General features: G+C 42.2%; 1 protein-coding gene across 3 annotated transcripts in view; it reads left to right on the plus strand.

The window, feature by feature from the left end:
* The window catches only part of CTXND1 (cortexin domain containing 1), a 33,561-nt gene that overhangs the window by 14,149 nt on the left and 6,108 nt on the right, over nucleotides 1-13,304 (plus strand). The window contains exons 2-3 of one of the 3 annotated variants that reach the window (XM_090148992.1): nucleotides 10,206-10,279; nucleotides 11,996-12,172. The exons of 1 other annotated variant lie outside the window; for it this stretch is intronic. The gene's annotated coding sequence lies outside the window, so the exon portion shown is untranslated. The remainder of the gene's footprint in view (nucleotides 1-10,205; nucleotides 10,280-11,995; nucleotides 12,173-13,304) is intronic. One more of the 3 variants, XM_090148991.1, reaches the window with a different exon arrangement.

The raw sequence follows: 13,304 nt of genomic DNA on the forward strand, positions 1-13,304 counted from the left end.
TACCCCTCCAAGTATGGGGTAGAATTCGTTTCAGTTGCAAAATGGGAAAGTGTTTGTAAATTAAATGTTATTTAAAAGAAGAATTAGGAAACATCCCGTATTAAGGAGAAAAGCCTTCCAAAACAGATTTCTATCTACTTGGTCCAAGTCCACAGTTCTTTAATGGTTTCATAAGCAGCAGTGTTTTTGTACTGCAAAACAAATTCCCATTGATCTGAGTTTCTAATGAATGCTATGTCAGGCTTGCCGCATACTTGCTTAATTATTTACTCTGACCTTCCCTCCACGTAACACTCAGGATGACCAACTTCCATTTTACCAGCTGTTTAGGTGCAATTCTAAAGTGCTTATGATGTCAAAGGCTTTGTATTAATTTACTAAGCAAGTTATTTCCAGCCTTTTTTTCCCCAGTTTTGCCTAGTCAGCATAGATCTATGAAATGTGGGGGTTTTTTTGGCTCAATCTGATATCCTTTGTCACATGGATTTAAATTAATGTGTACTCAGTAACTGTGTCTTTCCAGAAGGTCAGTATTTCCTGAGATATGAGGAAATAACTTGCATTCCAGGGAGAATTTCAGATAAATGCATTAATTTTCAAAGTCAGATTCCTTTCTTCTTGCAATTAGCAGTGCTCCAATTTTCTGCCTTTCCATTCAATAATAGGAGGTGGAGATTGGAAAGAGAAGTATTGTGTCCAGCATAAAGACTGAGGTGTACAGAGTAGTCTAGTTCTCAGCTAGCAAAACAAGCAAGTACTTAGAAAATGCATTTAAGTCTGACTGTATTATTTGGATTTAGGTTAAAAGTCAAAGACAAAGGAACAGATTGGCTCCTAAATCCTGCCTAAGCACCTCTGTTCTCATTAAAGTCAATGAGAAGTTAGGATTTAAGAATCTAAACGCAATTAAGCGTCTTGGCCTTACTGCTTCACTTCTGAGGGCTGCCCTAAGAACATATTGAAGTTATGTGTGTACTTAAGCCTTCACATGAAAAATTCATTTCAAATAGTTCAGAGCAAACATCTAAAATTAAAATATTAACCTTGACTGTCTTATAGTTGCAAATCAAATTTATTTTGACAACAGGTTAACATAAGACATGGCTCAGACAGAGAGCCTGGAGCTGGATGGGTTGTGTGGTTTAATGTTCTGCCATTAAAAGGCAAAACCTTGAGCTGCTGTCTTTCAAATGTATATGGTGCAGTTTTGCCAGAATACTGTTGTGTGCCTAAGTGCCAGCAAACTGGAGCAGTTGCCATGCTGCTTCATGGAACATCACTTATTAAAGCAACAGTTTATTTAGTCTGCTTAAAGGAGGTGGGATAAAACACCAAGCTGGTATTGCTATGATGATTATGCTATTATTTTTTTTTCTGCTTATTAATACTGAGCAACCTGTACTGCAGCCAACTTCAAGACATTTCAGAAGTTCTTTCTTTCTCATTCTTTGGCTGGAGAACAAAAGCCTTCATTCTAGACAAGGGTAGGAGAAATAATATTTTCATTCTAGGACACTACCAAAAACTGCATTGCCTTGGATCTTCCACACACAGGCAGAGATAATAATCTTGATTTTACTGTGAGATATTCAGTTCTATTTTTGGCCACATCTGACAAACAAAATATAAGCCAACCTTGCAGCAGAACAGATGGAGTCCCAAGTCTGAATATCCCACGGAGGAAAAACTCAGTTCCTGTCTACACGCTTGTGTAATGCAGTGCACTGTCTACCGTGGTAAAGTTGAATGTGGTCTTCTTCATGTTATTGACTTGGAATAAATGATTTTTCCACCTGTCCATCCAAAATTATCCATCCTTTCCCCCACCCATCAGACCCCCAAAAGTCCGACCAAGAGAAGAGAGCCACAGTTAACTGCAAATCCATCCTGATGCCATGCAGTAACATTGTGCTGCACTAAATCCTGAATAGAAACAGTCTTTGGAAGCTATTTTAATCAATTAAGAATAGTTAGGCCCATTAGCATATGGTTACTGTAGTCTACTTATTATGCATTTAAAATGCAATTACGAACAGGAAAATAATGACCTCTTTATACTCAAGTGAATTAAGTCTATATCTCATCTGCATTCACACTTCCAGCTGCTCACTGACTGTTGGCTTTTCGCATCCAGCAGCAATGCAGCAGCACTGTATGTAAGGGCAGGGAGGGTGGTGGGAGCTGGGAATGCCTCCTGGGTTATCAGATGGCTCCAAGTGCCAGTGCAGAATCATTCTTGGGATGGTGATTCATGAGGTAGGAAAGAACATAGATCCAGTTCCCAAGCTAAGGTCTGCAGGGTTAGAAAAGCAATCTTGCTTCCCAAGCTTAAAAAAACAACTTTTAAAATAAGGCATAAGGAAAGAAGCCAGGTTTTAGAGTCACTTACTATAGCAAGGAAAATTTTTGTGACTGTTGGTTATCTGACAGAGTGGGGAGAGAGTGACAAGGGTGAAGGAGCACATTGTGGGGGAATTTTTCTAAACATATAAATAGAAAATCATCATACTTTCACTTGAATAAGCAGATTTGTAGGAGGAGCAAGTTACTATGCTTTGAGATGCACCTGACCACAGTGACTGAAACATCTTCCCACACACTTTCACCAGCCAACAAAGCACGTCTGAAATTCAGGACAGTGCAGCAAACAAACACTGGCTAAATGACACTGGTGAAAGTTGCTTGCTATCATGATTACTTTTGTCAGAAGACCTTAAGCAGAAAGGAGTTAAGAGGAGTCCCTGCCCCATAGCTCAGCTGATATAAGTAGCAGAGTGGTGGGCAATAAGGATGTTCCAGAGTTCTTACAGGCAGCTCTGGACTTGTTCCTAACCACTGCACTTATCTTGCCACTTGACAGAGAGATATTCACACACCAGCTACATTTCACCATTAGATTGCTAATAGAGTTTCAAGGTTAAGTTTATAAGAAACCTGGCAAATGCTTTAATTACTATCCACTGCAGTAGTCACCATGACAAAACTGTAGCGCTGAGGATGCTATTCCTAGGTTTAGAGAGGTATTAAGCTGGGACAGAACAGTCTACAAGGACTTGAAACCACAGTGAAGAGCTGTCACTATAACTTATACTTCCAGCAGATGCCAAGGGGGTAGTTTGAACACTGTTCCTTGTGGTCAAACTTGCTGCCTACCTTAGGATTTCATGCTGCTGGTATTGTACGTCAACACTTCCCACTAAAAACTGCATATCAATAGAAATGGCCATATTGGATCTCAGACAACTACTGGCACTTCTTTTGCAAAGTCAGAGCTCTGCTTGGATTTCCTTCTGAAGGAAAAGAGTTTTATTAGTTGGAGATGAGGGGAGGTGATACCGAGGGGAATTTCTTTGGGGAATGCAGTGTTCTGTCAGAGCATCCTTTCTGGCAGAACGGCTTTCCTCAAAGACAAAGTTCAGCAGTGTTCCCTGAAACTGTTAGCTCTCAGAGCTGCCTTAAGTTTTATGGAAGCTTTGGAAATTGTGCCTGTCGGGTTTAACACTGCATAATATGGGAGATGCCAAATGTAGGCTGTCAGTCTTTATGGTCCACTGACTCCAGATAGACATCTTGGAGACACAAGCTTTGCTCAGCCTGAATCGCTTGGAGCCTCCCTTTATCCAGACCTCCTCCTGACCATGTGAGCAACACCTGACCACTGCCATACCTGTCAGAAAATAGTTATCCTTATTGTTCCTGCTAGGGAAGGATAGTTGCCAGAAGGATGATATTGGTCAAGCACTGGCAAACCCCAAAACACTAAGTTAAAGTGAAGCAATCAGAAGTCTCTACCTGCCCACAAACCGCCTGAAGCCAATGCAGTTTTTATGAAGCATTTTATTACCAAGAAATAGATCTAGATATCAGCTCAGTCACTGCCAGTCCAATGTTTACAGAACTAATGTAATTCAAGGGTGCTCACCATCAAGTAAATGCAAGAAAAACATTATTCTCTGCTAGGAAAAAGACATTCAAAGAAGAACGCAATGCACAGATCGTATTTTAACATGCCCATAAAGTCCTATTTTCTAGCTCAATGCTGTACATCTCTCTGCTTTTGAAAGGTCTGCAGTTAGTGTTCATTCAACCCAGGATAGATGCCCTGGGCAGCTCTAACATAGGAGTCCCATTATTTACTCAGTATATCAGTGTAGGGCCGCTGACCTCAGTAACACTACATGCATCAGAGTGCTTATGAGCAGGCTCCAACCTCTTTGTCACACTCTGTCTTCTCCAGCAACAAGCCAAAGCACGTCTCTCCTACTCAGATGCTTGGTGTATACAAAAACTGAATTTTATGGCAGTCTCATTGCTGTCTGCTTCCTACTCTCCAAAAGCTGTGGGTGCATTTTGGGTGGTACAGAGATGATTGACTAAATCTCAGTTTGCAAAGCAGGCTTAAATAGAAAACATGGTGTTGACTGTGATGCAGTGTTGGAGGTTTCAATGAGTAATGGGACTTCCTTGTATCTTGTTTAATGTATTAGCCTGTGGGCTTATTTTGAAAAAATGAAGAGATTATGTATATTTAGAAGCGTTAACTCGCACCTGTACATGTGCATGTCAGAAAACACATGTGCTGAAGGTGCACACATTTGGACTGTAGTTGTGAACATAAACAGATCTTTAAAGAAGTCTTATTACATCCACCCACCCACCCCTTACACAGCTCTGCCTATTCTCTCCTCCATTCTTCTTCATCCTTTGAGAGGTCTCATTTTTGTGTCAATGTGGAACAAAAATACATTTAAAAAAAATCACAGATTTTATTAAATTTAAAATTATTTCTCCCCCAGACAATGCAACCTGCTCACTCTTCACATTAACATGTGGTGACCACAGAGAAGATAGAAGATAGGGCTGCTTTATTTTTGTGAATCAGCTAATGCCTGAAACACTGCAAAACTGATCAGCAGCAGTTGCCCTTGCTTGCTTCCTAGAAGTGAGCCAAAGCCCTGCTTTAGGAAAGCTGACACGAGAATAAGAGTCATTTCTGAACCTGGCACTGATGGAATATCAGCAGGCAGAACTGCAGCTGAGCAACTGGAAAGCCAGTTCTGTTTTGGGCTGCATACACTGTCCTTCCAGATGCTCCTGGACTCAGCTGTGGCATACTGAGCCTGTGGGAGATTTGGAGTTTGTCCTAACCATAATGCTCAGCACTAGGATGATCACCTAGAAGACATCAGCACAGAAAACAATTCAAGGAGAAGGGAAGAGCACCTCATCCAGAAGCAATTTCAGATCTGTATTTGCACATATATGAAAGTTCACCTAAGAAAAAACCTATTCTTTTTAAAACGAGGAATAACTGCAGTCCAGTTGGCTCCTACCCTAGCACAAATCTTAATATGGATCCACAACAAACAAGGCAGGAGAACTTAGTTAATCCTAATTGCATCACCATAATTCGTTCCCTGCAAATTTTGAAGATCATTGGTGGGATGCTCTTCCTTTGCAAGATGGGGTTCAGACAAAGGACGTACTTATTTGAGGAGGTAATATCTATCAGTTAGATTCATACTTATTTCTGTCTGAAAGTCAAGGGTTTCACAAGTCAACTAGCCTCTACAGCCTGCATTTGCAGTTAACTAAACCTCCGGAAGCACAGATATAAAAGAAGCCTTTGACAGTAAACAAATACCAACCATGGGTCTGGCAGAGACTCACTGGGACTCATCTCACCTTGTAATTCATAGAACAGAGCTGTGTGAGTTAAGTTTCCTTTCATGCATGAAAAGCTTTTGAGGAATCTCATTATTGTGCTGCATACATATATAAAAAGAGACAACCTAAAAGCAAAGACCAGGGCCTTGGGGAAACTATACCTTTTCTTTTTTTTAAGCCATTTTCCCACTCACCAGATCTGTGATTCGGTACAGCTCAAACATATTCCTCCTCAGCCACCTTCCCAAACTGAAGAGCCCCATCTTTGGGTCCTTTCAAAGCAGCTGATAGTCTTTTTGCTCACTTTAGTCATTTTAAAGATAATTCCAGGACAAGAAGTAATAGCTTTAAGTTGCAGCAGGAGAAGTTCAGATTAGACATTAGAAAAAGAGTCTTCTCCAAAAGAGAGGTCATGCACTGGCACAGGTTGCACAGGCAGGTGGTGGAGTCACTGTCCCTGAAGGTATTCAAGGACCGTGGGGACGTGGCACTGAAGGACATGGTTTAGAGTAGTCACAGGCATGGGCTAACGGCTGGATTAGGTGATCTTAGTGGTCTTTTCCAACCTTAATGATTCTGTGACTCTGTTTCTTAGTCCACTGAATTGCTTTCGAATTCTGGTGATCTCAATCCATCAGAATCCAAAATAACAAAAGGTGTATAGAAGCAGAAAATCATTATTAGTCATGAGACATTCAAGCATGTTCAGAAGTCAGCGTGATCCCTGCAAAGAGGAAAAGACCTTCAAACTGCTGAGTCAGTTCAGGCAAGCCCTTGTTTCTCCCTGTACATTATATTTGCTTGAAAGTGTTCCTTGTGGCTAATGGCGCATTAATAAGCTATTGGATTGTAGGACTGTTTGATGCCATGCCAGAAAAACAGCCTTTTATAAATTGAACATGTACAAAGGTTCTGGCAGTCTGATTCCCAATGACCCACTGACAAGATTCTGATGTAGCTGAAGATGTGGAGATGGAATGTAATTACACACAATCATTTTAATCAAGGGCTACATTTCCAATAACCTGCTGAAGTGACAAAGAAAACAACGTTGGGCTGTAATACATGACAGGAATCAAAGCTCCTTTGGTGCAATCTTAATTAAAGAGCAGCTCTGACTACAGGCTTTACAGAATAGTCAATGAGTTACCAGCTGAGGAGAAGCTCTTTCTTGATTTGATTGAATGACTGCATGTATATTTAGAGAGCACAATCAGGAAAAAAAGCAGAAAAGAAGAAAAAAAAAGCAGAAACACGGGATAAAATTCAGGGCACAGGTTGTGATTGGTTTGCAGTTTGAGATGATAGGAAAGGAGAGAGTGACATAGCACCAAACATCCCCAGCAACTCCAAGCATGAAGCTACAGACAAAGACATTGCTTTGGGTGCCTGAGGGCTGCAGAGTTGGTGGTGATCAATGGAGAATGCCCCAGAAACAGGGATGGAGAGGAGAGTAAGAGTACTTGTGTGGTTTCCTACCACTTGGGCAGCCTTCAAAGTCCATCTGTTCTAGTGGGAACTAAATCAGTATTCTGCCCGCCTCCTGACACCAAGGCACATTCAAAAAATAACTAATTGCTTTATCACTCTCAAAGATCATTTTTTATTTCCCTGTCTTTGATTAATCACAAACTGTATTTTACTCCCATCCATCTGGCACACCTCAAAATGTATCAACTGAAAGATACTAGAAATTTATAAGTTTGCTTTGTGGTTTCTCTGTATAATCACACTCACATCCTGATCAGCCTCAGAAGGCAGCAAGTTGAAAGGTGTTTACATGGGCTGTCCATTGCCAGCCACCCTTAGTGCCAAAAATTAGTCTTGGGTGCATTTGATTTGCATTTGATTCGAAGGACAACAGAGACCATACACAGCTGGGACAGGTTGAGGACCCTGGCTGATCCTCACTCTTCTCAGCAATAGGGCCATTCATCCTTTTGCCCAGCCTCGCTTGGTGACATGTGGCATTCAGAAGCTGCTCTATTTGTTATGTACCTGCAGAGCTGGAGACCAAAGTTCAATTACCCTTAAATTCTTATCAGGATCTTTCACTCCTGCCAGTGCTGTCATGGAAATGTAATGCATGTCCTGCCTCAAGGTTTTGGTTCATTTGTAATAGAAATCATCTGGCCCCTCTGAAGGAAAATGCAATCCATCCCCACTGGGAGACAGCTGAAAACATAATTTATCTGCATGCCAGCTGGATCCTCATCACAAAGCTTTTGTGCAATATTCATGCATGAATCTGCACAAAAAGGGAGTCTGAAAACAGGACGGTTTTCTGTAGTGTTGAACTGTTTGCTCACACTGATTCCAGAAGGTGCTCCAGGCACTCAGCATCTCTGGAAATGGGCTCATTCTCCCAATTCTAACAGCTAAAACAGGAAAAACCTCTCAAGGGAAAAAACTAGTAAGAATATTTCTACTACTTCTGTTGGCAAATTATAATAACCAGAATTGGCCAGCATGCTGCAACAAGTCTGACCTTCCTGCTGGAAGGACTGACAGCACTGAGCTTCCTGATGCCTCCCATAGCACAGAGCTCTGAAGCATCCCTGACCCTCGCTCACTTCAGGTCACCTGGAGGTGCCCAAGGCCAGGTTGGATGGAAACCTGGGCAGCCTGGTGTGGTGAGGGCAACCAGCCCAGGGCAGGGGGTTGGGACTCAGTGATATTTTAAGCTTCCTACCAACCCAAGCATTCTGTGCTTCTATAACCCTGTGTACTAAGCAGTTCTGAAAAGGAACAAGACCCAGGCAGTGACTTTGGTTCCGACACAAACACAGAACTCCAGACTTCGAGCTCTGTTATTGCTTACATTTATTTAATCCTTCTCTCCTCAAACTTCTGAAGCACCTGAGAAAACTAATCCATTCACTTTTTAACGCAGACATAGTCCCTTTGGACTGATGAGTGCTGTCATTCACAAGACTTCTCCCCATGTCAAAACACTGATGCTGCCTCAATCCAGTGCAGGCATTTGTAGCTTCTCAAGATGAAAGGTCAAAGGATGTGTCTGAGAAATACCCTGCAGGTTAGAGAAAGCTGGACATCACCACAAGGAAACAGCCACGTGAAAAGGAGTTCCTGTTCTACCTTGAAGTGCAGCTTTTGTTTTTGAAAAAATATTGTCACACGTTTTTCCTTTTTTCTCTTTGTCAGCTTTGCTGCAGTGAAAAATTTCCACAGAGCTTTGCTTATGGTTCTCCTGGGTAGCAGCCAGTTTAATCTATAAAATAACTGACAAGAACAACAGATGTGTTTGTCTCTGTCCGTAGAATTTAAACAGCATGGGGTTTGAGCAGTACATAGTCCATTAAACTGCGCTCACATAATATCTACTCAGACCTTACAAGCCTTGGCTTAAAGGCCAAACCCATTTGTTTCTCCAAGACTCCTCTGTTTGCTGTTTACTGTGATTAGAGGGGATTCACATACTGTGCATTGTATCACTGGGTGATGGGAAAAGCAGTTTCAGTCTCCTTATCAAAGCACATATGGGATGAAGGATGGTCTTGGTGCAGACAGACACTGCTTTCCAAGCTCATCTAAACCTTACATATCATATGAATTGTTCTGCATCATCTCTCAAAGGATCAGTGTGGCTCACACACTGCTCAGAGCCTGGCCAGCCAAAGGCAATACCAGTGAGATGCAGAAAAACCCTGTAAACTGGGGATCCAGTTCTCCAGCACACAGCAGCTGACAGAAAGACCTCAGCCCTGGCTTATCTGCCTTCTTCCAGCTGGTGTCTGTTGCTCACATCCTCGTTCTTCCCACCAGCATGCTCAGCAGTCAACAATTCACCCATTTTACCCCACTCTTATCTCTGAACTGCAGTTTCCAGTCTCTCATAAAAAGCTTTCTAGATGTCCTCAGGATTCACTTCAGCAAAGTTTAATCAAGGATCATCCACGCAATTTGAACTTTGGAGGACTGGAGAGGCTTTTGTCTCCAGAGGCCAACTGCCCATCCTTCAGCTCAACAGCTCACAAGCACAACCTTTTGTTTTTCTCCTCTTCTTTGGCTTGCAAGTAACACCATACGCACCTCAAGTGAGAAATGGTTATTTGATTTAGGGTTATAAGCAGCTCACAGTTATTCTATGTGCATGTTGCATCTTTTTCTCAACGATGATTAATGTTTTTCTTACCACGGGGTTATGCCAGAAGGAAACATTTGTGCAACAGCAATTTTTAACACTTTCTTCAGATTGATTGATGTGCTTATTTGGTTTTGACTTTTTGGGCAACCACAAATGATGCCTTTGGTTTTCAGAAGGTGTACTGACCAAGTAATTTATGACTGGCTGAAAGCAAGTTTATTGAGGGAATATTATTTATCACTTGACCGTAACTGAGTGGGATAGATTGAATGAACGAGGTTGCAAAAACTAAGTGTAAAGGTGTGAAGTCAGTATTTAAAGTATGCAAAAGCACAAATCATGCATGTGCAAAACCAAATAAAGTTAAAATAAATGTTAAAAACCCAACAAGGAGTGGATTAAATAAATTAATCTTGTCTGTGTGCTACAGGTAGACAGGAGAAATCACGCTCGTAGGAAGACAGAGTTACTGAAATAAAGTATTGATTTTCTGCTGAGGGAACTGTAAGTATAAAAGGACAATTAATTTTTAAATGAAGGTAGTGGTTATCTTATTGCTCTCTGGATATAGAAAGAACCTCATCTGTCCATATCAATCTACAACATGTCACTTTGTGCTCCAAGGCAGCGAGTTTTTAATCGAAACTAGATTGTTAAGAACATTAGAGTATGATTAAGTGTCCAGACTCCTCTTTTATAGATTTGAACTTCAAACTGAGGGCATGTTCATCTGACATGCACCAAATACATCCCTGAAACAGCGCTTCAGCTTCCGTCACCTGGGACTTGGGGTCAGCATTGGCTCGTTCTTCTCTCCAGCCTTCACATTCTAACTCTTAAAGCTTTTCCATGCGAGCAAATCAGAGTTGCCACCTCCACAGGCATCCTGAAAGCAATTAGGCAAGCTCCCTGTTTTAATGCCTCACCATTTTAGTTACCAGAACATCCTGTCTTCCAGCTTGGATAAATATCTCTTCCTTTCTCCAAAAAACCATGAGACATCAGCTCCTGCTTCTTCCTTTAAATCTCTCCCTTTCCCACCAGACATGCACAGCTCTGTTCTTTCAGGGACCACAACAGCCTCTCACCAGCTCTTCCCACCTTCTTCTCCATTTATCAAGTTGATCTTCACACCCTTCTGGTCCCTTGATGAGCACCACCCAACCCCTGCCATGTGTCCAGCTGTTAACTGATTACCACCATGCCCACTACACCACATCTGCTAACTGAGCTCACTACGCTGGTGCTCACAGCACCGGGTCGCTGAGTTCCAGCTGTTACCTTCCCAAGCCACCTATTGCTTTCACACCTCAACTCGGAGCTCCCTGGAGCAGCTGCTGCCATTTGGGCCCACACTGACAGACACCTCAGTGTGACACATATGGTCCATGGCAAAGTCCCACTGCCTCTACAGCAACAAATAGAAGCAAGGCTTTCAGCAACCAGCAGGATGGCGAGCGGTGCTGCTGAGCAGGATCAGGGCTGTCCACCCCAATTGCTGCTGTCACAAATACTTGAGCAGCAGGTCCAGACCCTCATTCTCTGGTCTAATAAGGACTATCAGCATGAGAGGTCACGAAGCTCCCCAAGAGAAGAATCAAGTTTTCTGACACTTTCGCTGACTGGAGTGGGGGGGAAAGGGTTTCAGAATCCCAATGTTGACCTCTTTGTCCCACACTTCAGGCAATAAAAAATGTCCAAGTTAACAAAAGTGAGCAGTGAAATGGGTTTGTCATCCAACAACTTTCACATTTTTCCTGTTCGAAATTATTGCATGTAAAAAAGAATAGCATCCCAGATTAGACTGAAAAATCAGAAGTAGTAGCTTTCAAAGTATTGCTACACCAGGTTGGATCAGCCACATTATTTTAAGCTGCTGAAATGTTTCCTTTCACTTTTTGTCCTTTTAAAAAGAAAAAAAAAAAACAACAAACTAGAGACAGGCATCTGAGCAGCACCACTCAGAGCTGGTCCATCTTTTACTGATTAAAAGTGTGCGTTTTGCTCAAAGAAATAGCCTAATTCTGGGCTCAAACACTGCTGTCATTTTGGATCAGGTGTTCTCCTTGGGACTTTCTGACAGAGATCCATCTCACATCTGACTGTACCCGACTGCCTCAGGCTGTCACAGAAGTGCATCCCTACTGCTTAACGACTGTAACGCCCACATCCTGCCTGATGAGCAATTGCCAATTATTAATTTTTTTTTTTTCCCTCCAGAGCACAGCAGTGATAAGAACTGCTTCCAGGTCTGGGTGGACGTGAATCTGAGTGGAGTCTGAAGGCGTTAAAGCCAAGCTGACCAACAAAACTTTTAAAATATGACTACAGTGAGGATTTTAGCTCCACGATGCTGCCATGCCGGGATGTGACAGGCTTCCTACCCAGGTCTGGAAGGTAGGAATCTGCTTGCATGTATGAAATAGTGTTGTTTCCCTTCCCTCTGCACATACGTTACTTTGGAAAAGGAGCAGCGGATTTTTTGTAAGTAAGTGTTTTGAAATGTGTTCTATGGGTTGAGATGAGCGGAAACAGAATTAACCAGCATAGGAACTGGTTTAGACAAGCTCCCTGCAATCCATGTGCATTATGACTTTGTCTTTAAAGTGACAGCGCCAACATTTGCAGCTCCAGGGGAAAGGAAATGTCTTTTACAGCACCGTGCCTAGGTAAGAATGAAGGTGAAATTCAGCCACCCTGCTCAGCACAAGCATTACAGAGCATCCATAACAGAGGATGCCAACTCATCTCTGTCTGCTGGTGTATACAAAGTCATAGGAAAATGAGGATGTGTGGCAGTCCATGAAAAGAGCACTGGGAAGCAAAAGAGCTGAGAACAAAGGCTCAGGATGAATTCTCCCTTGAGGGACATGAGTTCTCCATCCCTGCCACACAGAGCACACTGGAATGATTTCTGATGGCAGGAACAGTCAGACAAGAAGCAGACAGCTCCATGGCCATCACCAAGAGTTTACCTGGGATGTTATTAAACACTGGGATTTACAGAAGAGCAGGCACTCATAAGGCTGCTAAGCTGCCTACTAAATTGGAACCAGGAATTGCTCTCATTCATCTGATGGCTTAAAAAAAATAACTGAATAGTTTTCAACAAATCCAAAGAAATTTAAAAGGTACTATTCTACAGTTGAGTGCTCACAGCCCACAAAGAGCCGTTTCCCAAAGTTCAGCTATTCAGAGAAAACCTGATCAGTCAAGCATGAATGTTTATAATCATTTCTGCTCAACTTTTTGTTTTCTCCACATGCATACACTGTCAGAATCATCAAGGAAATGAAAACTGAGGCACGGGCCAGAGAGCTGGGAAAAAAGCAGAATAAGTTCCCCATATATTAGAGAGATGGAGGAGCACAAGTACCAGCAGACAGGCCCAGCCCCAAGAAATATGTTTTCCATTACTTAGTGCAGAATAACTGTCACATGGCAGGAACCTTATGTTTATGGGGAGAACAGAAGGAAGGGAGACACGTGATTGGTCTAACCTCAAGAATACAGCTTTCTGGAAAAAAAG

The sequence above is a fragment of the Phasianus colchicus genome, chromosome 12 (assembly GCF_987193195.1).
Source record: "Phasianus colchicus chromosome 12, bPhaCol1.hap1.1, whole genome shotgun sequence".
Taxonomy (NCBI): Eukaryota; Metazoa; Chordata; class Aves; order Galliformes; family Phasianidae; genus Phasianus; species Phasianus colchicus.